Source organism: Phacochoerus africanus, chromosome 1, assembly GCF_016906955.1.
Source record: "Phacochoerus africanus isolate WHEZ1 chromosome 1, ROS_Pafr_v1, whole genome shotgun sequence".
NCBI classification, from domain to species: domain Eukaryota; kingdom Metazoa; phylum Chordata; class Mammalia; order Artiodactyla; family Suidae; genus Phacochoerus; species Phacochoerus africanus.
Genome location: NC_062544.1, coordinates 129,119,273 through 129,146,570, shown reverse-complemented (window position 1 = coordinate 129,146,570; position 27,298 = coordinate 129,119,273). Strand labels below are relative to the sequence as shown.

At 36.4% G+C, this 27,298-nt stretch overlaps 1 protein-coding gene and 1 long non-coding RNA gene across 2 annotated transcripts in view; both read left to right on the top strand.

Annotated features, from left to right (window-relative positions):
• The window catches only part of SUCLG2 (succinate-CoA ligase GDP-forming subunit beta), a 262,823-nt gene that overhangs the window by 208,433 nt on the left and 27,092 nt on the right, over nucleotides 1-27,298 (top strand). The window lies entirely within an intron of this gene.
• On the top strand, nucleotides 24,109-26,637 carry LOC125126490 (uncharacterized). Its single transcript, XR_007134646.1, has 2 exons — nucleotides 24,109-24,321; nucleotides 26,270-26,637. It is a non-coding gene; the product is annotated as an uncharacterized LOC125126490 (long non-coding RNA).

Here is a 27,298-nt window from a genome sequence, read left to right as displayed (position 1 = left end):
ATAGAAGATTTGTGAGGAAGAGCAGAAGCAAACAGTATGGCTGCCCCTACATTTCTCTTTTTATTGAGAACAGGGGGAAACATTCTGAAAATTAGTCTTAGTTTCTTTCATGCCTTTTCCAACTTCCCTAAAAGCAAGTATATTGAAGTGATCGAGAGCTTGAACTCTACCACTTATAGCTGTGTCACCTTGGGTAAATTACTTTATGTGTTAGTTATCTATTGCTTTGTAGCAAAATATCCTCAAAGTTAGCAGTTTAAAACAGTATTTATTATCACTTACATTTCCTAGAGTTGGGAATACGGAAGCACATTAGTTGGGTTGTTCTGCTTCAGGATTTCTCTTGAGATTGCAGTAAAGTTGTTGATCAAGGTTGTAGTCTCTGAAATATTGTATAGTGTGTGCTTTGAATCTCACACCTATGGATATTTGTAGGAAGCTTCATTTCCTTGCCTTATGGGCCCCTCCATAGGCTGCTTATGACTTGACAAGAGAACACATACAAGACAAACTCCACAGTCTTTTTCATAACCTATTTAAATTTAGAAATCAAATTAGCTTTATTTACTAATGCATAAATCAGACAGCATCCCATCTAGCTATAGAAAGAAACTCCAAGGAACTTTACAAAATGGAAAGCTTATATTTTGAATATGTGGCTCAGGACTGGAGAGATGACAGCCATGGACATCAGATAAATTTTAGGGGTCTGTTGACCACATCAGCAGTTTTATTCTGGTTACCCTTGCCTTGTTCCAAACTTGAAGTTATTAACTAGAGACTGGGAAATGGGGTCTCCAGCATTGTGAACAGATCAGACTATTTTTTGATGGTGAATCCAGCAGTCTGAAAGGTTGCCCCTCTAACAATGGCCTAGGAGATATAGGCAATTGTACTATCTTCCCAGGCCAATACCAGAGTATAGGAAAGAAAGAGAAAAAGAAGTTTTTATGTTTGGTTGAAGTATGAAGCCTTGATCCAGAATACATGGAGAAAGCAATCTACCTTGATGTCAGCCACTTCTCTTTGTTAATTTGATTTGGAGGGCATTTGTACAGGACCAGATGTCAGGTGGTATCTTCAGTTTTGAGATGTTTATACAAAGTTCAGGTCCTTGAAGTTTGCCTTCTGGATAGTGAGAGGGGCTTGGTATCATCCTTTCCAAGGAGGTCCAAGGGCAGCCTCTGTTTTTAGTGGTTCCAAATCAGAAAGATGGGAGAAAATTGGATATGCTAGTTTGGAGAGTTGTAGCTAGACATTTGATGAAACTAGAAGAATTCAGAATCCAGTCAAGTTTACAGATACATAGCAAAACCTCAAAGAAAATTAAAAAAAAAAAAAAAACTATAATCTACCATTACAGAGATGCAGTCATTTTTCTTTTTATAATCTCTCCATTTTACCAAAGATAATCACTGTAAAACTAATTTGTTTGCATTAAATTTGGCCTGATTATTTCCATAAGGCCAGCAAGAATAGTGATTGACTGCATCATCTCTAAGATTGCTTGGCTGGTACTTCCTGCTGGGGTGAAACAGGATCAGTGGTGTCTTGGAAGCAGTGGGACATGGGTTCAGTCCCTGGCCCAGCACAGTGGGTTAGGGATCCAGCCTTGCCACAGCTGCAGCTTAGATCACAACTGCAGCTCAGATCTGATTCCTGGCCCAGGAACTCCATATGTCACAGGGCAACCAAAAAAAAAAAAAGAGAGAGAGATTCTTGGCTAGAATGTTGTAAGCAAGGTAACAGGTAGATTTTTTTCCTAGGGACTTTATTGGCTCTGTAATGTCAACCTTACAGAAACTCATCAGTTTTTGTTTTTGTTTTTGTTTTTTTTACTTAAATAAATTCTTTCCAGTCTTAAACAGCTTGAACATGTGTTAAGATCCTTTCTGAAGATTCCTGTCACAAATCTTGTATACAATTTTGTTTTATGGTTTTGCTTTTTGCTATTTTGAGATAACCAGTCTCACTTTTTGACAAAACTACGTTTTTTCCTGAAAAAAAGCATCTTAATGTCATATCTTATTTTTCAGAAAACATACATCCCTCTTTTCCTGAGCATTGGAGATGTTTCCCTTATTATTTCTACACACAGTTTCTTTACACATACATATACAAGCACAATACACATGCACATATATACAATCACACATATATATGTATGCATACATATATACACACATGCATGCATGTACATATATGTCATATATGTATATAAATATATTTATTTAACCCTAAAAATCTTGTTTTCCCTTAAATTAGGAATTTTTTACTCTCAGCATTCTATACCTTAACAAATTCATTAATCTACTTTATAATTTCTAGAAACAGATAATTCTTCACAGTAAAATTTTCAATTTGACATAGGACTTATCTACCAATAAACCCAAACATCTTTGTTCTGTAAAATGAAGCCAAAAATGGATTAAACCTATGTTCAGTAATTAATGTTTCAGTATTTTATTATCTATGGAAATAATCTGGATATTCAGTGAATTTAACTTATTGTTTAACTTAGTTTTGCAAAACTTGAAGGTTTCAGGTTACCAAAAAGGTTTGAAGAAATTTTAAAAGTTCACCAAAAAACTTTTTATCCTGCTTACATCTATTTACTCTACTTGTTCTTAGCAAAGACTACCCACAAAAAACTTCATTACACATTATACAGTGTCTTTACAATTTATTTTTTTTGGTTGACAAATTTTATAACAGAGATAACATGAACTTATTTGATTAATAATCCCAGGTTGAATAAAATTTTTACATTTAATGCTGATAACTATAAATATATTAATTAAACCAACAACCTTAAACTGCCTTTTATACCAAATTTTTTTCAAATCACATAGACCTGAAATTCATTTGTGTTATATTTCTGAGAATTTAATTTATATAAGTGCCTAGTTTATTGAAGCCAAACATATATAGACACACGTAAATAAACAGACCCAGAAACCTTACAATTTTGTTCTAAAATTTTAGTCATGAGATGGATATGATAATGCAAAACTCTCTTATAAACTCTGTTTATAAAAGAACAGTTGGGATAAGTTAAATTTATCTATTCAGATGGCTAAAACTTTTTAGAAAATACTTAAGATTTGTATTTGTCCTTGACAAGTAATCTTAATGCACTTTTTCCAAGAAGAGGCTTGGAATTCCTATGACCAGAAATTTTATGATTCTTGCTAGCCTTTTGAGATAAATAGTCAAAAAAAATGAATAGGTGGAATTTGAAGTACTTCTTAAGCTGTATTTCTAGTTTTGTGAAGATTTGCAAAGTAAGGACAGTTGCCTCAATTCTTCAAAGAACTGGGTTGTAGCCTGGATGATAAAGCACTGACATACCCTTCTACCTTTGTTGTAATGTTTTTCTTTCCCTCTGGATACATTTAGCTTAGAGCAAAAGACCTTTAAAAATTTCCTCTTAGGCTCTAGATATCAATTTCTAATTTGGCCAAATTTCTGATCATAGAGTTATTAGATTCTTTCAGATATCTTATGTCATTGTCAGGCTTTAGCTAAGACAGACAGTAAATATTTCTGGCAGTATTAAACAGCCCCATGGACCTCAGAGGTGTGCAAAAGTTATTACTTCCCCAAGATCTAGAGTCACTCTCAGCAATAGCCAAAGAAAAACTGACAGCCTGCATCTCCCAGGTAGGCAGAAAGCCAAGCGAAGTTCTTACTGGACACAAAATGACATAAGCCTGAAGGCAATAGCTATTCCTGGGAGGCAAAGGATCAGTGATCTATGGGTCGGGATTTGGAAAAGAAGCAACAACACGAAATTTTATTTTCCTTTCTTGACCAGGCACTATAAACAGAAACCTAAGGAGCAAACTCTGGCAAGAATTTTTACCCTTGGCTGTCTTCTGCCGATTTTCCTAGAATACCCTCTGTGGGCTCCAGTATCTACCAGAATTTGACAAGATTTTTCATTAATTTTAGTTATTCTTGGCTGTTTAAAGGAATAATGTAGTAGTTTACCAGAATTAACACTCAGAGTTTTTGTCAGCCCTGGGAGGGACCTGTACAGACACCTCCTTTAAAGGTAGAATGGGGTTGTCTATCAGGCCATTAACTTGGTGGATTTTCATTTATGGTTGTGTAGTCTTTTCAGAGTGGAAAAACAATTCAGACAGATTATTACTTGAATGAGTACACAAGTAAAGGAGGATAGAGGATAGCAGTAGAAGTTATTTCAGACTTAGAGTCCTTTGTTTTAGGTACCTCTTAATATCTAATTTTTCATTAGCCTTTTGCAATAAATCTTTTCAATGAAGCCATTTTGGGATTATGAAGCCTTTTGGAGTCTTCTGCATGCCAATTAAAATAGATATCCCATACTGTTTGTTTCTTTGACAGCCCTTGCTTTCAAGTGCACTTCTTAAATGATCTTATCTAGTTGGGATGTTCCTCATAATGTAATTCTAGGTTGTTTTTAGGAATATTTTGCCATTTTTGTAGATGTCTATAGCATGAAATAAGTAGATGTGCCAGAAATTGTCCCACTTACCTCAAAGATTTTAAATATATTATTATAATTGTTGTTGTTATTGCTAAGTCTTTGGGTCTCTGAGAGCCCAATTAATACCTAGAAAGGATGCACTGATAGGTTGGAAACTATGTGATATTTTACAGTGTACCTTGTTGCACACAAATTTTCTTGAGATTGATAGGTGACTTACTGTTAATCTAACTCATTCTGTGATCTACTGTTAATCTAACCCATTCTGTGACTGACTTAGCCTAAAACAGAGGTCCTTGGGTTAAGATTCCAATTAGCAGTAACCTTTACTTAAAACAAAATTTTATTCACCCAAGGCCTTGCACTGGACTCAGTCCAGCTTAAATTGTACCCAGTTTGATCAGATCCCATTCAGCTTCAGCCAGTAGTCACCAGCAATTTCCAGTGTGTAGTCTGGAGATTGTGAAAATGATTGAACCAGCAGACCTCAACACATGAGGACTGCAGACTGGGGGTTCCACATAAATGGGAAATTGAAAACTACCACTAAGAGTTCTCACATGGATCTTAGAATGGAATTAAAGATATGGGGTTTCCAATCAAATGGGGCCCTGTGAAAAGCCAGTTAGAGTGGGAGCTCAAAGCAGAGGGAGCAGAGCTCAGAACTGAGAGGAACTTACTCATGGTCCTCAGTAACAGTGAGAAAAACAGTGAACTCAGTGCATTCACAGGTGCCACACCTGTGTTTCTCATCCTCTATTGCCATTGAAAGTTTGGTTAAAAGCCCAGAACTGCCACCAGATTTGTTAAACAACAAAATTCTGCTGAGTAAATTTAAAGACCAACTTGGCTTTATTCAACAATTTTTGAATTGGGTAGCATCCCATCTCACACACAGAAAGAAGCTCCAAGGGAGTATACAAAATGGAAGATTTTATAGACAGAAGGGCACAGGCACAAGGGAAAAAAAAAAAAAAGCAGGTTATCTTCTCTGTCTTTGGAGGGTAGAGGGGCATCTATCAGGTGGATGACCTTACTATTACTGATCAGGAAATTCTAGACTGATTGATTAAGACTACATTCTGGGGAGAGGCTGAAACTGCTGTTAGGTTAGATATGAAGTCTTGGTTTGCTGATATGGGACTTAACATAAGTGACTCTATTCTGGGCCTTTTGTTTCCTATTACACACCTCATCTCAAAAGCGACACTTACGTTCGCTAGAAGCTAGTCACTAAGTCCTGCCCATACTCAAGTGAAGAAGTGAGTTCCATACCTTTTGAAGAGAATATTAAATAAGTTTTGAATATATTCTTAAAACCATCACACTACATGTTTTCTCATCCATAAAATGGGAAAGTGAGATTTGATAGGAGCTCAATAATGGTAAGTATTTCGCTGTGACAATGATGGTAATCATTATCATCCTCCTCCTCAGTATTTCTAAGGAACTTTACACCCAACCAAAGTATCTTGATGTGTGAAATTCTCCCCCCCCAAATCTATATTTTATTAACTGTCAAATATCATAAAAACCTACGTTTTAAATGAAAATATACTCTGAAACTAAAGCTAGACTATATATAACCAAAGAAGTTTTAGACTGGTATCATTATGATCATGGATAAGAACATCTGTAAGAATTTATTATTGAAAGATTAGAAGAGTAAGCTGTATCACCATATAGAGTTTATTCCTCTAACACACAATAGTGATTCTCTCAGGTAACTTAAAAATTATTCTACACTTTGGCCCATAATTCATCTTTGTGATTTTTGTCTTAAGGAAATTATTCCAAAATTTTTTATACAAAAGTATGTTTAGCACCAGATGGCATTTTTCATTGGCAGCCTCTAAGATGGCCCTTAATAATTGATCCCCATCGTCTTATGCTCACATTCTTGTATGATCCCCTCCTGCTGAATGACTAGACTTGGTGACTCACTCATAACAAATAGATTGTTATAAAACACTGTGGCTTCTGTCTTGGGGGCTGCTACTCTCTTTTTACACATGCTAAGTGTGATTTTAACTACACTTGGGATCAATCTTTTTTTTTTTCCCTCACCCCAGAAGCTTATAAGAAGGAAACATATGAAGTAATGATACTCTATGTGGAAACATATGAAGTAATGATACTCTATGTCTTTAAGTGTTAGGACTGTGTGATTTGTTCTGCTTTTCTTTATTTTTCTCTTCCCTTTCAATATCATATATTATTTTATAGTGGAGAAATGCTTAAGAAGAAAAAGGGAAGATTGGGAAAACCAGAGGAAAAGAACAAAGAACATGTAGGTTTAAACACATGCAACATTTGAGAAATATTTGGGGAGAAAAAGTTGTGAATTTATGCATTTATATTTAAGTATATACAAGAAAAATATATATTTCAAGATTATGTAATATTTAAAATTTGTCTAGTGATCATATATCACTTATAATAAGAAAAATAATGCAACATGAGATGTTTACAAAAAATACTGGTAAATTTGTACCTGATACTCTCAGATGAAAAGTACTATGTAAATCCACAATATTATTTATTGATGATAATTTAGTCACAATTTATTTTGAGTTCAATAGTAATTTAGGCAACAGAATTTACTAGCACATCTTTGCTAGTTTGTTTGTGCACAGATCCCAATCCTTCAACCAATGAAGACTTTTGGATTGTTGATCTTGTTTGGCATCAGTATTTTTGTAAACAACATTCAGCAATGCTTTGCTATCCAACCTTCTCATTGTCAGTTTACCTCCCATCTTCCAGTTCATTCTCTCATGTTGGTGCCTTCCATGATGGCTGATTCCACCTCCTCTGGAGTCTGTTGCAGATCACTACAGTGTAGCTGTCTAGCCAAGATCTCCTGAACAGAAACATTAAATTGCTTCAGATTATTTGGACCAGTTACATTTTCTGCAGCAAGAACTGAAATAAAGCAAGGTTTTGTTTCTTTTCTTATTCATTTGTCATTAGCAGTAGCATTGTGTTTGGGAAAAATAGGTTGTATTTTTCCACTTTTGAGCTGTTTGTTCTTAAAATTACCTGGAACACTTTGCGAAGATTGGAGTTCATTACATGTATTCACAACTAATGTTCATTCTTTGTGTTTTATTTTCTGAAGTCGTCAAACCAAATGAAAGTCTCCAAAGTACCAAATTTACTAGAATTTAGAGTTTTTAAAAAACACATCTACACTGGAACATATGCATCTCTCTGACAGCAAATATAATTTCAGAAGCCACTTTTGGGGATACCATTTTTCATACACTCATGTTTCAGACAGTATTAGAGCTTCACCTCCAAAATGCAAGAGGAAGAGAATATTAAAATATTTTAATGGCCAGTGTAAATATCATTTGGCTGCAAGTGTATTTGTTCCTAAGTTAACTTACTTAAAGGGAAAAAAGTCATAATTGAGAAGAGCAAATAATGTTCTCCAGTCTGTTTTTAGTTTTTTTTTTTAATTGAATGCTTTTAAAATGTATTTTCCTTAAAAAAGTACACCATAAGAGACTTTTTTCTTTATTTTGACTGTCTTTTCTATCCTGCAATCTTAGAGCCACATATGTGTGGACATAATAATGTGTATTCTTTTTAATCTATAAGATGATGCATGTAAATTCTCCCTACTGAGCCTTAAGAGCTACTTCAATTTGAACTGTGTAGTAATTTGGCATTTTCATTTTCTCTGATTTAACTGATGTCTATAAATAAAGGCTGCAACTTATTTTAATAATAAAAAACCCATTATCGCTGTGTAGCAGAGATAACGTATTATCATTACTACCATTAACAACTGCTGGTGTTAATAGTACATATTTTTTGCTTCATCCCAGAGCAACCTGCATTTGAAGCAAAGGATTGAGGTATATAGTCTTTTAAGTTTATTCTCTTAATGTTTTGTTCAAAAGGAAAATAATTATTAAAAGATGCTAGAAGCACATTGTTTGGGTCTCAGTCACTATTACAGGGGAGCAAACTGCACTCATGCAAGTGTACATGTGATTTGCTGAGAATTATGGAATAGTGGTCCTCAAACTGTCATCAGCTATAACCATACCACCCAGTGGAGGAGAGAGATTACTGTAGTGTCCTACTCAAGCAAATGTTTAGAGATATTAGAGAAAAACCATTATAAGGTTGACCTTAAATCTTTTCTACTTCATTTAAAAACCCAAGTAGATCATTCATAGATTTATATATTTGGCTGTGATCAATTACTTGTAATGGACTCACATAAGAACCGATGGGCCACATGAAGAAAGCACACTTGAAAACAGTAACATGAGATTAGACTTGTCCCAACCCTTCCTGGATATAGTTCTCTTGCTCATTTGTTTGGAATGGATAGGGAAATAAATGAAGCCTTTGCAGCCAACCCTGCCATATAGCATGCATATGCACATGTATACAAAAATTAGTGAATAAAGACGGGAATGCATTTTTTTTAAACGAATTGTTTGCTTTGTATTCAGATTTGGCCTCCATGAATTCTGTCCTCAGCCAGTATAAAATTTCACTGCTGTCCTTCCCCATCTACTATCCCAAGTGTTGAAAAATAACTTTGATATGTCTTTCTGTTTGATAATCTACATGCAATTTTAAATTGAACTTATTTTAGCTATGTCCTGTGTCATGATTCTATAAGAAAATAGTAGTGATTATCGTTCTTTGCCTCTGTGTGTATGTGCTTTTTTGCTTTTCAAAGGGATTTTGAACTGATTATTTCATTTGATCAATTTGCCTGTGTAGCAGTTATTCTCACTTTAATGATTTGGGGATGCAGGATCAACACTTCTGAGACCCGCGTCTTCCCATGTGTTTTATCAACCTCAAGATCTATGGTGGTGTCTTGGATTTACTCTCATTGATCAATTAGACAGACTTCTCATCAGTATAGAAAGGTTTTTCTTTATACTTTTTTTAAAACAGAAATTAAACCAATTATTAAACCAGCAAGTAGACAGTTTTTTTAAAAAAAGACATTTTGTAAATGCTTTTGTAGAGCTAGACTTAACTAAGCATCTCACTGCAAACTACTTCCCTTTCCAATAAATACTGCTAATACTGGCTAATATGACCCTGGTTTAGTCTTCATACCTTAAATTTAATTTACCAGTCTCTGAACTTATTATTAATTCCCTAAGGAACTACCATCCCTCTCTTGCAGCAATTTGCTTAATCAGCTAAAGTGTGAGGCTCACTCTACCTTGCTACTCAGTCTCTATCTCACTTCTCAGTTTTCTTTAGGAAGAAAGAGCCTTTCTTCCCCACAGCAATTAAAAAAGACAAAGGTCATTCAATAACTCAATCCCAGACCATGTTCTTCTCTATTCTACAACTAGAAAAGATTTTTCTCCCCTTACTACCTATCCTCTACCCATCAACTTTGTTATTATTGAAAGGGTATCATACCTCCTATCCGAAATGTCTTTTAGTTGAATAAAATTCATCATTTTCAGCTAATTTCAACTGCAAATTAGGTTACAACTGGTAAATGGAATGAGAAAATAAACTTCAAGTAACAGTCAAACTAAATACTTTTAAACTTCTCAAACAAGTATCTGGGGCAGCAATATGAAGTGATTTCTCTTTGAAGTGCACTTTAGGGTTTTTAATATGGTCACAAAGTAAGGTTTTCTGTGGGCAGCTTTTGTAGAAACGCTGTTTTGAACTGTTACTAGAGGTCATGGCTAGCAGTAATTCCCCCACCCCCAAATTACAATGAAAAGGACAGTAGACAGACTGTTCCCTAATTTAGAGGACTGTCCAGCCTGACAAGGCTGTCCAGGCTCAATTTTATTTCCTATCTACTCAAAGGATTTTAAGAAGATAAAACTTAGGAGATATCAGTCATTCCTTGCAAATTAAGCAAACTTGATAAATGTGTACTGAGCTACTGTTCCTTTTAATACTCTGACTTTGGTGTTGTGGGAAGGGGCTTCATGGTGGAAGGGTTTCAAAAACAAGGTTCCATATCTTTTCTCAGATAAATTTGGAATAGGTAAGTCATGTTGTATAGCTGGAACATTCACAGCTGACTACAGAGTTTCTGTCATAGTTCTTTGCCCAGAGTTTTGGTACTGTGTGTGAATTCATCTCTCAAGTTTGGCATTGGTGATCATAAAATTAGCACTGTCTTAGACACCCGAGATATGTCCATAAGAAACTCTCAGCCAGTTATTGCTGCTTGTTTATTGAAGCAGGTTTAATAAATCAGCAAAATAATGATTAACAATCCAGAGTTGCCAGATTTAACAGTAAGGATGCTGTTGTCATCTGCGAAGGGTATAGCCGATTAGGTAGTCAGACCCCCAGGTGGTCTTCAATTGTTAAATCTGGCCCCTGCTAGTGCACCTTTTGACAGCTGAAAAATGCAGCTGGGACAAAGGGAGTCTAAGCAGACCATCCATCATTCCTTCCTGCTATTCTTAAGGTCAGGTGCCCTCAGCATACCACTCAGGGAGAGCAAACTTGGTCTCCAGTGCCCAACCAAGCCACCAGTTGCTGGCCTCTAAGTGATTATTATTTGCCTGTGTTTAATTTCAGTTTGAAGGTTGAATTGACTTGTCCTACCTACTTGGAAACTAGTCGGTTGACCACATTAGTTTCAGGGGTGTAATACAACCAAAGAAATAGTGATGGTCAGTTGCTTCCTTGATAACAATTTACTTCTGAAATGATGCATTTGTGTCCATGAGCAATAAAATCTGGGTCTTCAGTTGGTGACCTGTTTTCTATTGTTAACTCTCCTTTCAAGGGCCTCTCCTCCTTGAAGTTATTTTAAAACCTGATCTTATAGCAATAGCTTCACTTTCACACATGAATTTGTGGACTATTTCAAAAGAAAAAATATTTTTGTTAAAAAGAAAAGAGCAACCCTTAGCCAGGGAACTTCCATATGCTGCAGGTGCAGCCCTAAAAAGACAAAAAAGAAGAAAAGAAAAGAAAGAGAGAGAGAGAGCATTAGGAAGAACATGAAACACTTATGATCAGAGTATTATTTAGAGAAAAACTATCCTTTCTCTCTGATAATATACAAAATCTTTTTGTTCAGTCTTATTATAAGACTTAGCAGAAGGAGATTCTATTGTGAATTATATTCCTGATGTAATTTATTATTTTGATGTGTTTAAAGTAGGCAAAGGATTCTTGGTCAGGTAGATGTCTTCTGCATCCAATTTTTATTAACAGAAAGGAGTGTCTTGTTATTAAGCAATCAAGTATTTATAAATGAGATATTTTGATGCTGGAGAAAAGTTTGTTTCTTTGAATACATTGTGTATTCATCACAATATTTTTTTAATCGGCAAATCCTTTCTCATAGGTAATACAAAAGAAACTTCAAGTGGAGTTTGAATGAGTTAACAACTGTTCGTGCAAAGAGACAGTAGCATTTTGAGAAATAATCAGAGTGATCAATCAGTCATCAAATCCTTCCTTGTATCTTTACTTTCTTTCTATTTTTTTGTAATTGTATAAACCAATTTTTATGATCCCAGGTACTAATATGACATTGTTTTTTTGGGGTTTTTTTAATTTTCTTTTTGACATTGGGTTTTATAAGTAGCAAAATAATATTGATGATGGGATTTTGCTGTTATGTGTTTCCTTGCTTGTTTTGTTTATTTGCTTTTTAGCTTAGGGGAAAGGTACTATGAAATACTAAAATGCAACAGTCCTTCATTCTTACTTCCTGGAGTAGAACTCCTTAGCCTTCTCCATTACTCTTTCATAAGAATCTTTCACACAGGAGTTGTGTCCTAACTTATTTTAAGTGAGCCAGTGGATAAATGTGTTGTATTCTGGATTACAGGAAGTCAGAGTCTGCCTGAGCTCAAATTCCTTTCCATTATAGTACATTTTACAAGTCTCAGTTTGAGACCAAATTTATTTTAGATTGCTGGAATCACCTCTAGCACTTATGTTAAGTAATACTGTGTTGTCCAATGAAGATTGACTTCACTTTTCAAGGTTCCTGATATTAATTCTAGAGATGATTAACACACTTAAAACATAAATGTGAATCAGTCCACTGATGCTATCTAGATCTTATTCCTTGTTTCCAGGGTGACCTTAAGTTCAAGAAAATAAGAATAGGAAACTCCTTACCCTGTAGTTATTTCAAGATAAGTTAAATTCATGAGACATTAGGAGGCCATATATCATAGTTATCTTCCACGGAATTGAATTAAAAACTAGGAGAACACTCAATCAGATATGAAATGATTATCTGAATAAAAGTGAGGATGAAGAGAAAATGATTACAGGTTGTAGATTTTGGGTAGGCACAACGAACAGATATTTGGAGGCAAAAGTTTTAGAAGAGTGGAGGAGAAATAATAAGGCCTTTTAGACTGGTCGATCAAGCAAGAAAGGCCAGTGAAGAGATTGTTCACTTTGGAAAAAAAAGTCGAGTGATAGGTATGATACTCAGGTAAGAAGGGGCCAAGTCACGGAGGGCCAGGAAAGCTGCTGTTACTTCCCTAATCATTGTTGCACTGAAGCATTTTTCATTTGGAATCATCCACCAAGTAACAAGAGTAGTGATAGTAGTGGTGGTACTCGTATTGAGCTCTTTTTATATACCAAGCCTTGTACTTTTTGTGGATTGTAATACTTGAAGGCATTATTATCATCTATTTTATCACCAAAGAAAGGAGGCTTAGAAGAGGTTCATAATCCACCCAAGACCACAGAGCTAGTACGCTATACAGCCAAAATTTGAAGCCAGGTAATTTTATGCCTTAGTCCACATTCTTAAACACTTCCCAGTATTGCTCTATGTAATAACATATTTCTAGAGATCAGCAGTGCAGAGGCACAATCCTACATTTTTAGAAGGGGCAGTGGATAACTGGAGTCCATTTGAAGGAGGCTTAGTAGGATGATAAAGAGTCCTTGAATTATTATGAACAGAAAAGAGACATCAAGAAGATAATCTGACTTATGAGACAAAGTGATAGAGTTGGCCTTATATCCTCCTTAGTTCTTCTATTCTACAGTCTTGGCAGGCTCCCTCACTCTTAGATATTTTAGAGATTGAGGAATTGTGTAGAAATGTTTTAAGTGAATTGCAAGATTATTTCAGATGGATGGGACTAGTTTTACCAGTGATAAAAGAGGTCTTCAGAAATGTCATTCAGTGGTCTTTTTTGAATGAGACATCGTTTGCATTTATGTTCTACTACAGCAGTCCTTGGAGACTGAGTACACTGAAAACAAAAACATGGTACCTGTAAATTTCTGCAGTTGATTTTGATCCAAACTCATGGTGTTTTTTGGAGACTTCATGAAGCAGAGGAAGGTGTCTGGTTAGTATTGGGCTTAGTCCTGTTATTGATCAGGACCTAAACAACAGAAATGCAGTGTTCCTTCTTCTTTAGAATACTAAGTATTCTAAGATATGCCACTATTTTAATAGTGTTATTTTAGGGGGCAAAACCCCCTTCAGTAAAGAAAAAAACATCTGTTCTAAGTTGGATTATGATGTCAGAAGTGTTAAAATGTGGAGTTCCCACTGTGGCTCAGTGGTAATAAACCTGACTATTATCCACAAGGACACAGGTTTGATCCCTTGCCTCGATCAGTGGGTTAAGGATCTGGCATTGCCATGAGCTGTGGTGTAGGTTTCAGATTCCCACGTTGGATCCCATGTTGCTGTTGCTGTGGCGTAGGTCAACAGCTGCAGCTCTGATTTGACCCCTAGCCTGGGAACTTCCATATGCCGTGGGTGTGGCCCTAAAAAGGCAAAAAAAGAAAAAGAAAAGAAATGTTAAAATGTGTAAAGGCTTTTATTTTAGAATAGGGGACACAGAATGAATTTCTGCTGCATCTTTACAGAGTATTGTAGAGCAAGGGGGTGGGGGAGAAAATCAGGTAAATTTTAGCAAAGGCGGCATAATTTGTGGATGTTTTGGCTCTAAGAGGTGAAGGAGGGATGAGAAAACAGACTCAAAGGCCAGACATAGAAGGAGTCAATATGAAGTTAATGGTATCAGAAGGAGGGAATTTAGAGTCCAAACTTGGGTACTCTGATCAATTTATCATCACGTCTGATGGAGGCTACGTGAAATCATTTTTTTAAGGCCTACCTATTAATCACCAAATGAGACCAAATCAAACTCGGCAGCCAAGGAGATCCACCTCCATCAGCCTAGTAGATCTGTCTTCCAGGGCACTGGCCACATTGTCCTACCTCCCATTCTCAGATGTAGAGACTTCAGCCTGATGTGATAAGTGAACATCCCTCTGGGTGTAGACAAAGGAGCTTATTCAATGTAAACTTTTAATAAGATGCACAGGTGATAAAAAGTGCCTGATAATCATCTCCTTGTAGATATTATCCTGGGTAGGTGTGACGAAGCCATTAAATGGGAGCTTTAACATGTATAAGGAGATATTCTTAATTGAGCTCTGCCTTTGAAATCTCTTCCTTGCTCTCCAAAGATCCAGTTCACCACTGGATTATAAAATTGGCAAAGGCACACTGTGGCTTTCAGGTCACCAACTTGTTGTATTCACGCATCTCAGCATTGTAGAATGTTAGGAAATTTTGGTTGAATGTTCTTTCTTTTAATATCCCTGTCATACTTTATTTCTCTCCAAGGGTATTTAGGGGGTAAAATGAGTTTGGAAGCTTAGTCTCTAAGAGTAGGGCTGAGAGACACTTCTGTTTTGCATTTACATGCCTCATTTTAGTAAACTTCTCCTTACCTTGAAGAAATGTACATATATTTAGACTGATTAATATGCAAATCTTTAGAGCTTTAATTCTAAGAATTGGAAATGATTCTCATCGAAATAGTCAGCTCCTCAACATAAACCATTTTAATTGTTTTCCAGTGTATTTTATGCCAAAAGTTGCAGTTCCGTTCTGACAGTGTCTCTATACTCTAATTAAACTCTTTCAGTGTGCAGTTCTTTCTATCAATCTTTGTTTATCCATAAAAGCCAAATTTAACCTAGATAATGTAGTGATGGATGACAAATGTAGTGATGGATTGCGTTTCTAATCTTTGTTTTCCCAGTGGATATTACTTTATCATCTCTCCTTTTGTGGTATTAAAAGTTTATTCCTATCACAGTGGAGTAAAAAGGAGTAAAAAAAACAATCTAGTCTGGTGGTGTTCACTGTGATTGGCACATATTACTTGATTATACATGTAGTACATTTCTGCAGAGATATTTCTCCAGGATTTCCTAAAAGGATGATGCAGTTGAAGACATGAGACATGAAAAGTTGTTTCCAAGTTCCCATACTTAATTCAGGGCAGAATAAAGCCTCTTACCTGACTAGTAGTGAAATGTTTTATATGCTTGCTTCTCTGCTTGTTTATTTTTTATTGAAGGAGGATTCTTGGGGGAAATATAAAAAGGCTTTCTTTTAGCATGTGTCTGGAATCATATTATACTACAGTAGAGAAGTTGGGGTACCCTTGAAGTGGCAGAACAGTGGGTCTCAATGTAGTAGGTTATGTGCCATTTTGGATAAGAGTTTGGGCTTTATGGTCAGATAGACCTGGACTGAAATTCCAGGTGGGATATCAAGCTATAGGATCATGGGAAAATTACTAACCTCCATGCTTTTCAACATCAACACCTGAACTTGTTATAAGATTAAAAGGAGCTAAGTATAAACCTGACACAGTCATGCTCTTAGCATAAAGTTTTCTATTCTTGTGGAAGTTCCCAGGCTAGGGATTGAACCCATGCCATAGCAGTGACCTGAGCCACTGTAGTGAAAACACTGGATCCTTAAGCTACTGCACCACAAGGGAACTCCATAGTTAACTATTCTTAATATTATGTGTTTACCCGACTTGTGGTTATTGAAAAAACTATGTGCCTAAAAGTGAAACCAAGGTTTCAGTGGAACAGGACAAAATGATAACCATGTTTCTTATTAATCTCTAGTTGGAACATATAACAACCCCTTGTGTGTGTGTGTTTAGTTTTTACCATATTATTCTTCCTAGAGGAGGATTTTTTTTTTTAATATAAAAAGAACTCTTTAGCAGGTTTGTAGGTCATGTCGTAGCGCAGTAGTAGACTGGGCAGTATCCTTGAGGTTCCCCTTATTGAAGAAATTACCAAAGATCAATAATTTTGCTTTATGGCTCCTGGATTTTGTTTGGTCAATAGCAAGAAAATATCTCCTACCTCATCCTACACTCATACTTAATAATATCCTTCCCACTTTCTTTTTTATTCTTCTGTTACCTCTCCTAAAGCCAGAGATGAAAACTTTGGATAATTTGCCTATAGACAAGTCTTAATTTTACTTTGGAAATCTAGACTCTTATCTTCCTCACTTACTGCTGTTTATGGTACAATGCACTGTTATAAAAGAAAATACCAAAAAATTTGTAAGTCAGTACATTTCAGTAAGGTCAGCCCATTGTCCTGCATGCTTTCTAGGTAAGGTGCCCCAGTTATAACAAAAGCCTGGCCTCACACCAGGCTGTAAATCTCTTTAGACTAAATCAAATTCCATTTTCCTTTTCCTACCTCATTGTATTTCCCCCTATTTTCTTCTACTTTTGTGATGGGAAGCAAGTATTTCATGCCTTGCAAGCTAATAGGTTTCCGGGCGATGATGTTAATAAATCACACTAATTGGGGTTGTTGCCTGTATCTGTGCCTGCAGATTCTCCATGAACATTAACATGTGTTCATGTGAAGCACTCAAACCATCCCTCCCTTCTACATGGCTTCGATCTCTCCCTCCACCTCTTCTTAAACAACTTAAAGAAGTATATGCCTCTGTGAAATGCTTACGTTTCAGCAGCTTTTGAATTCTGATTTTTCCACTTCATCAGTTATCCTGTTTTTTCCTATTGTTGATTATCCACTCTGTGAATCTAATCAGTAACAATTTTTAAATTGTCATGAATTAGTTTGACACTTACTTGGTGAGGCCTTGTTTTTGATAAGGAACAAGAAGTTGTAAATCATACTATCATCTATCAGAGATCAGCTCAACATACTTTTCTCATTAACTTTTGGGGAAAAATACTCCCTATATCAGACATGAAGAAAACAGTCACTGAAATTTTAGTTTATATCATTCGTTTCCTCTGGCCTTATGAGCTATATTAAGGCATATCTGGTTTACAGGAGCAAAATTTGTATTAAAATTATAATTTTTGATACAGCTACATTTCTCAGAAACAGTAGTAGTTAGATGGTCTTATTCACATGCAGTTTGGAGGCCAAGTTCTTTTGCTTATTCCTAATGAATAAGAAGTATATCCTCTCCAAGGTAAATTGAAAGGAGTAGAAAATCTTTATCAGCAGAGAAAATAACTACTGGCCTGGTATTCTAAGTTAGGGTGTGGTGGAATATTTCTTTAAGAAATTAAAGACATGTGATTTAGAGCTTTTTAAATTTGTTTTCCTAAACAGGCTATCATAAAGAGAAAATCAATAGCTGGTTTGAATAGAATGCCAGTTTACTTTCATGATCTGTGCAGAGGTTAACAGCCTCTTGGGGCCAGCACAATGTATGACACACAGCGAATACATAGTTCTGAAGGATAACTGACTGAATTATGCTTTTGCAATATCAGGGAGCAAGCATCCACCCTGGTAAGTTGAGTGGCATGCCACAGTACCCTGTATCTGGCTTTGATGTGCAGAATTTTTTTTAATGTGTCAGATTGCACACGGTTATTTAAAAAGATGCAAAACCAGGAGGGTTATCATTGCTTGAATGCATTTCTACTAGCATTCATCTGTGTGCCATTATTCCCAACTAGATAGTTCCCTTTGGGGCAAGAACTCTGTCTCACTGTTCTTTGTTATCTTTGAGCATCAGCATAGGTCCGGGCCATTTGTGCCTATGCTATGAGGAACAATTGAAGGTACTGGATGTCCTGCCTCTACAGAGGTAGCAATTTCCCAGGAGGGTGCAGACTCCAAGAGGAAAAAAACTGAACAGCAGATAAGATAGCCCCCTGAGACTAGGCTTCGGGGCTTCAAATTTCAAAGTCTGTCTCCCCCTCCACCTCTGGGATTCTTGCTCTACTATGGATAGGAAGGGTGAGTCTTTCGGTTAGCTTTTGACACTAATCATATTTAGATCTGAGAAAGGGAAGGTTGGAGACACACAGAAAGGTCTTATCAGTGTATGTCAGCACTGTCACATGGAATAAGGAAGTTGTCTTAGTATTCATGAAAGCACCTCTCTAGGTAGCAGTTTTAAAGCTTTTGTAGCCAGATCCATGTTGAAACCCTAGTCTGACCACTAACTAGCTGCTGCGCATTGCAAGCTCTTTCTCCAATCTGAGCTTCAGTTCTCCTCTCCTTAAAATAGTGATAATAAAGCATACCTCACAGCAGTTTCATAAAGATTGAATGACTTATTTGTCAAGTAAACATTGCTTAGCAATAATGGCAATTATCGAGTACTTATCATTTGTCAGATACTGGGCTTTGTGTTATTTAATCCTGGCACCTGAAAGGTAGAGATTATTATAATCCTTATTTTACAGACAAAGAAACCGAGGTCCAGAGAAGTTAACTACCTCACATGGCTTGTAACTGATAAAGACAGTACTTTTGAGTCAAAGGTTGGAGTCAGAACCACATGGGTAGAATTTTATAGCTGCTCAAAATCAAGACCATATTTTACTTACCTCTGTTATCTTGTCTCCTTTTTTTTTGATCTCAGGAAACAAAATAGCATTTTGTTTTGTGTTGGATGATTTCTCTCAATATGAGGATTAAAGAATAATTTTTAAACATTTACAGCCGAGACATTGGAATGGGCCACCTTACAAAAGAAAAGATTCAAGCTGCAGCTGGTTGACTTCTTAGGTCCTGCCTGCTTCTAAGATTTTTTGGTTCATTAATCTTGGCATGTCCACATTACATAAGGTGACTTTCTGTGCTGGAGGGGAGAGGAAGGGGTACTTCTCTGGGGCTTATGTGTTAAATTGTTTTACCTTCACTCTTAAAAAGTAGAATCTCCTACCCGGGATCCTACCAACTATTCTTATCTGAGCTTTATTAAAAAATCAGCTTCTCATTTCTACTCCTATTTTTAGTTTTGAGAAGCTAGTTCAGTTCCTTTTTAAAAAGTAGAGTAAGCATCATGTAGCACTATTATTAAGAAATGTATTATAGAATATGAATGGGGTGCTAGATGAATTTATGTGAATTATTACATGTTTGAGAAGGAGCTATTAGTTACTTGTTCCGAATAAAATTGTTTAAGGGAAGGAAATTGCAAGTGTACAGTTTCTCTACCTTGTCTCAAAATCCTTGGCATCGTCTGTGCAGCCAGCAATGATGATTGTCCTGAAAATGAGATTACTGTGGCACTTTTTTAGGTATCCCAGATCTTTAATTATTTATGTCAGTCCCCAAAGAAACATTTATGGAAAATCTTACAATTAAACCACATAGGTTGAAAATTTATGCTTACATTGGTGAAACATCAAATGTAATATGGTAGTATTATCTTTTTTTTTTCTCTTTGCCCCAATTTTTCATGACTCATCTTTCCTTAACTCGTCTTTCTTATCCTTTGAAACTTCCTCTTCAGAGAATCAAAAAAGCTTTCTTCATTTTTTTTTTTCTCCAATTCACAAGAGCTCTACTTTTAAAAGGAAGAAATAATGTTAGTTTTTCCACAGGGATTGATTATAAATTCCTTCTCGGTGCTGAATTACACTGGCCTCTAGTGGTTACCTGTCACAATTATGTTTCATATTACTCTTGCCATAACTCAGTTATTTTAACACTATAGCATATATTTTGATCATCTTTGAGAATATGTATTAAGCAGCACAATCAGAATTGTCAGGGGTGTGAAGTATATAGATTTCATCATGAAACTGATTATACTTTATGTACCTTGTGCATCTGTAAAGACAGCCATTTGGAACTACAGCATAAAACTGGGCTGAAATTCCTGTTCTCACACCTGCCTGGGCAGAAATTACAGCTACCTGTTAAGAGTGAAGCTAGATGACATGGTGTGAAAGGAAACTTTATGGATCACACTGTGTGGCAGGAAGTGTCCGCTTACTGGGGACACACAAGAAATGAGAGATGACCTTAGGTAGTCTTGAGTAACTCAGGGCTTCTGGATTGGAAACTTGGACATGATTCTTTTCAGAATAATCTTAAAAAAATTTTTATAAGAGGTACTTCAAGGCATTTATAAAAATGTATGTCAATCCAAAGAGCTTCCACTTTACAACATGAATAGTCATTAAATAGGTTCAAGACTATCATTTGGATCCAGCACATAGGAAAATAGACATTCAAGAAATAAGCCCATGCTGAGGGACTGTGAATGGGTGAGATGGGCTTCTGCGAACAAAGGAATTTTTGTCCAGGTGTTTCAGAGAACAAAGAATAGCTATGGGTGTAAGGTAGAAAAAATGAAGCTCTAACCTACCAGGGAAACAAATGCTTACCTAAAGTGTTTGGGTTCGGGTAGTATGTGTGCATGTCTGGCCTTACCAGGCACTGTTCACATCCTGAAAAGCTACGTGGATCTTTTGTGATTTGAGAGCTTCTGTTTCCTTCTGTACATTTTTTTCTTGTTTGTAAAGCTATCCTACATATAATCCCTTGGGGTGTATTTTATTGTTGACTATTAATGTCTCAATGACACAGTTTATTTACTTGATAAAACAGAATAATGTGACTTTTGAGATAAATGGGAGGCCACTACTTACAGCTGGGTCATTGGAGTTTCATGGAAATTAAACATCATCTTTTGTCCAAAGCTATAGACCAACATTATTACTTATTAACCATCTTTTCAGGTTTGTCTGCCTGTTACTTACGTTCCTTTAGACAGACTGGGAGGCCACATGGGAATTTGGACTTATTAAGCCTATCTTTCATTACACTGCAAATAAGAATTGCATGTCAGCTTCTAAACAGGCCTTCCTTAGATTTCGTTTGCAGCTTATAAACCAAATGAAGCCATTTCAGTGCTGAGCAGCTTGTTTCACCTGACAGGTTATCATTTGTTGTTTATAATGGACAGAACCCAAGATAATAAAGCGTTTTGGCTTGTTTTCCTTTTCCTGCCTTTACCTTGGGTGTAGATCCAGATAGTTAATGAGCAGTAATTTCAGATTTTTAGGTGTTAGCCATCTCCCAGAAAGAACACGAAAAATAAGTGTTTGAAAATATTCATTAAGTAGCTTAAATTGAGAGTGTTCAGGGTTTTTTTTCTCTTATTTCATTGTTTAATTTGTATCTGTGGATGTGTTGTAGAGTGAGGAAAACTAAACAAAAATTAAGCTTTCAGTTCTAGAGGTTTCAGCTTCCTAAGAATGGATTTTCTCAAATTCAAGCTGAGGTTCAAAGTAGGATGTTGTTATAAGTCTTGCTAGGAAAGTATGGCTCACTCAACTCAGTATGTGGAGAACAGTTTATTTACAAAGAGACTGATCATGAGAGTGTGGATGGGGGGTATGCAGACCAGAGGAGAAAGTACAAGAATCTTGGGCAAGTCTGAAATGAAGACTTTCTTGAGATGGTCAGAGACATTTTGTAGAGGGACACAGCCACTCAGGATGCCCTCGCTGGGGGGGACCTGGAGGAATAAACCCCTGACCTCTTCCTCCTGCCAAGGCTCTCCGGATGCCAGCTGGAAAAGGGCCCATTACTGTGGGCTCTGGAGTCCACCTTCCAGGACTCAGAGGAGCAGGGTGGGAGTGCAGATCCACAGCACAGATAGGTGCCAAAAGACATCCTTTTTATTGTTGAGTATGTGCCTCAGGGGTAGGATATTCTGAATCCTTTTGTAAAGGGAGTCTAACAACTTGAGAACTCTTCTGAGATCTACAAAAGGCCAACCACAGTGGGAGAGGGTGTGGCCAGTCAATGATTTAGACACTGAGGTGCAAAGAGTTTGGTTAAATTGTATTCCTATCAAGCTGTGGAGAGTGCTTTGCCAGTGTAGTTTTTAATTTGCTCCAGACATCATATCCTGACATTTGCTGAACAGATAAATAAATAGATCAGACTTCCACCCAATAGATTACAGCGAGGTCAGTGATATCAGTAATTGAAAAATTGATTAATAATAATCAATAATTTAAAAATATTGTCTACAGCAGAGGATTTTTTTGGTGACAGGGACATGTGATGCTTTTAGTAGATGTAGAATGAATTTGATAGATCCCTGTCCTCCTGTGTTTAAATATTACCAGTCCTGCCCAGACATTTTACAAAAGTCCTAGTTCAAATGGGATGTTGATTTTTAATAATTACAGATGTTTTAATGGGTAACATTTTTGGAGTTTTGTCTCTTTACTTGTTTTACCTGAATTTAAAATTGTGATGCTAAAGAATATTATCTTCAATTACAGTTTTGGAGTTTAAGATTCTGGGTGTAAGGTTTGGGGTTGGAGATCATTTTATTGGAATGAATAAAGGGTGGGATTTTAGGATGTAAATTGGAAGCTTGTTCTTACAAAAAAAATGGTAATAAACTGATTTTTACAAATAAACTGTTAAGATCTATTATGAGAGGAGGCATATATATGTATTTGATTTTAAAATTATTTTACTTAAAACAATTTTAACATAAATATTAGTGTGTAATAAATATCTTGTAACTTATTGAGATCCTAGCTGGAAACTTGTATTTTGCTTTTCCCGGTCATGTGTTTTTCCATTAAGGGTATTGATGTGAATCTTTGTCAACCCTTTGTTTTTCCAGAAAACTAAATGATCAGATAGGTTTGAACAGATGTATGAGGCATCACAGAATCATTATATGCCACTTTCATCTTACTTAGACTTGTTATTTACAGAAACAGTGGGTTTTGCTATTAACTAAATTTATCTTCATTTCTCTGTGGTGTGAAGTGTGAATCTGTGTGGTCCTAAATTTTGGCTCTGTCTGCTTAGCTAATTTTTTCTTTAATTGATGTCAGTCATGAATAAAGGCAAAGAAAATCACCTAGAGAAGCATTCTTTTTCTCTTTTCTGTAGGAACAGTTACCCTGTGGAGATGATTATGTTGTAACAATAGACGGATAGACATCCTGTTTATAGATTAATAAATGGGTCCTTTTTATGGGTGTTCTCTCTATTAACTCTCCAACTAATGATGATGGAGTACACATATTCACATTTATCAAGATGACATAAGTTTGAAGTGATGGAAGGAAATACTTCTCAGAAGGAATGTGCCAATAAATATTCTTAATCTGCACCAATGTAGCTTCCATTACAAATAAAATATAGATACTGTATACAAGCAAGGAGTATACTGCCTTGAAAGCAATTATCTGTTAAGCTGGGGAGGCAGTTTTGTAACCAAAATATTTCTTAACAGTCAATTTTAATAGCTTGTTTCTTATTATTCTTATGTGAGAATGATGTCTGTCTCTCTCCCTCCCTGTTTCTCTCTCTCTCTCGTCTTGTGAAGCTTCATGGTGAAAGGGTTGGGCCAAAATCTCCACATCATAGTAGTTTTTGCAAGAGTTTTTAAACACAGGGTACTCAAAAAGAACCTTGCATTTGCCATTCTAAATGTTCAAATAGTTTTTGTAATCCTGGCAATGGTTCTGATTCTCAGTTCAAAGGATATGGGAAATGTCTCCGTAAAAGATTTAAAAAAAAAAAAAAAAAAATGTCTGTGCTGTTCGCTGGAATCTCTGTGTTCTTCAGTCCTTTTAACTTCTTGTCTTCTATGCCTGCTTATAACACCAACATTTCCATCTTTATATTTTTTCCTTTCCTGAAAATCCTGTTAATAGCTGACTTCACCACCACCACGATGTTTGCTGTCAACTGGGGAAGCATTTGTGTCCCATTTTGGATGAGCAGTGGCATTCACGGTCGCAGATCTCCCACTGAACCAGGTCATGGCTCCATTATCAGTCTCAACACAACTTTTCAAATAGCCACCCACACAGTGTTCATTCCTTTCACTGGCCATTCCATTGCCTAATATTTAAAATCTGTATCAATAATGACATCTCTAATGGCATAATTCACCATTAGAATTTCCTTGGTCATAATTAGAAATAATTGCATTGGCAAAGAGATAAATTTCACTGCATCAGAAAGGGGAAAGGGGGAGCTTATCAGTCTGCGGAGAGGGATCTATAGAGACATCTGTCAACTTCAGGACAGTCTCTGAGTTTTGAAGTCCAGGATCCACTCTTAAAACATCATCACCACTCTGTAGTCCCATCTAAGTAGAGATTGCAAACCACAGCTCTGGGTGATTCTTTTATCAGTGTAAATAGGGAACATCTTGGATGAAGAACCAAAACCACTGTTCCACAAAACTATAAATGACATCTTACCTCTGATCCACTTTGAGCAATGGAATTTGAAAGCAAAAAATTGTTGGGCACAAGAATGTAGAACTCAGAAATGTGCCCTTGAAGCTTGGAAATTAGACCAAAGTAGAAGTGGGGTTCTTGATTAATCACGGAAGTGACTGCTTATAGAGAGGCAGTCAGGGGGAGCAGAAAGACCATGGACTTTGAAGCAGGACTGACTTGGTTCAAATCCTTACTCCCTTGCTTAATAGCTATGTGCTCTTGATCAACTTAATTAATCTCCTTGCGTCTCAGTTTACTTGCCAGGGAAGGTTGTAGTACATCAGTCCTAGCACCTATAAAAATTAACATGGAATAAATGCTAATCCTCTGTACCCTTTACTTGAGGAAAAGAGTGAAAGAAGTACATATGGTGAAAATTCAGGAAGAAGCAAATAGAACAAGGATGAATTAGACGCATTAACATTATTTCATCCTGGCTGGTCTTAGAGGTCAAGATTAATGGCAACTTGGCTCTCCAAGCAAATATTCTTCACCCATCTGTTTTGGAATACCTGATAGATATTCCAAATTTGAATTAAATGATTGGGTTTATCTTGATTAATTACAAATAGCAAAATGATTATGATTAAGAGTGATGTTTAAAATATTTCCTTTAAAAGCTGAGCTCTTCTGTGTAGAGCGTTTACTTACTAAAAGTTTTTTTTCCTTCGTGGAAATTAAAAGGGCAGAGCAGGAGCAGTAGGGTGTTTTTCAAGAAATTCTGCTGTTCTCATGTCATTTGTAGATTTGTACATCATTTGCTTTAATCTAAGGATCTTAGGGCTTGAATTTGTACAAAAGAAAATAATTTCAAACTTCAAGAACAAACCCAAGGTAGAAAAGCAAGCTGTAGAAACTCGCTCAGACTTTAGCAGAAGGCAAATCTGGTCCCAGTTGAACTGATCTGTCTGCTTATTTCTAAGATTACAGCAAATCCCAAGATTGAATTCCTCACCTGAATCACTTCCTTATTGACTGAATCCATTTAGACTCCCCTCTAATTTAGCAGAGTGTTTTTATTAAAGCCAGGCATACAAACATCAATTATCCAAGCTGCATCTAATTTCCTTCACCATTTATTTTCCTTCGTTGGCTGCCAATGGATTAGAAGACATGATTAGAATTCAGCAGGAAAATAAAAACAACAACAAAAAAAGAGAAAAACAGTTCCACAAAAACAGATGCTTAAACAAGAGCATCAACATTCAGAATTAAAATAACTTGTGATTAAAAGAAAGTCCTTATCTTGCCTAATGTAAACATGCTTGCTTGATTTTTATCAGCAATGTCTACTGCAGTGAGACTGAATTAGCATGCTAAATTGGAATAAGCAGAGGCAAAACCCAATAGGTTGCACTTACTATGTGTAATGTATACACTATAGCATACTTTAAATGCAATATAGTACTTAACTATGCAATAATCATTGCAAAATGGCTGGCTTATTGCTGAAATCTTTCTTTTTATTCACTTTCAGCCAATGTCAGGGAGAGAAGAATAAAAGCAAAGACATTCAAGTCATTTTGTGAACTTGTTAAAGGTACAGATTTGTTTCAAAAGAATCATATTAAAATTGGAATGGACACATTTATTAGTCAGCCCCTGCTACACCCTAGGTACATTAATGCTGTCAGTGACAGCAAGAAAATTGTCCAATAAAGGGAGAGAACTTAAAATCTGAAAAGCCACTATCAATGAAACACCAAATGATGCAAAGGAGGAGTGGTGCACTGAATTTGAGGATAGCCCTCAGTCAATTGTGTCTTTGTCTGGAAGTGGCAAACTATGGCCCATGGGACAAATCTAGCCTCCCACCTATTTCTGTGAATAAAATTTTATTGGAAAGCAGCCTGCGTATTCATTTACATACTGTCTATTACCATTTTAATGCTGCCAACAGCAGAGTTGAATAGCTAGAACATAGACTGGTCCACAAAGCTTAAAATATTTACTGACTAGTCTTTCACAGAACAAGTCTGCCAACCCCTGGTGTATATCAGTGGCTCCCCCAAAGTGGCCCAGCTGTTTCTGATGGTCCTGCATGTGGCATGTATGAAACAGACCCTAGTTGAAACTATGTCTCAGTAGCTAAGAAACCCTACTCTCAGAGCCTCGGTCTATCCATAAAATAGAGGTTCTAAAACCTATCTCATAAATTTAATGTGAGTACATTGTGGATGCTGAATAATTGATAGTTCCCTTCCTGGCCTCCCTGAAACTTGTGTAGGTGTCTGGAAATCAAAGGCTTTTCAAACCCCTCCTCATAGTGTTCATCCTGTAAGACTCTGATTTGGTTCCTGCTGGTCTGGTCCATCTCATTTCCTAGTGCTCCACGTTACAAGCCCCAGCCTCCTGATACTCCTCAAGGTTCTATTCAGTTGCTCAAAGGCACCAGCTTCTCTTCTGTCCCTTGACCTTTGCCTATGGTATTCTCTTGTCTTGAAGTACCTCCTTCTCATTCCTCTCATAATCTACCTGGCCTCTTCCCAGCTGTCCTTGAGATCAT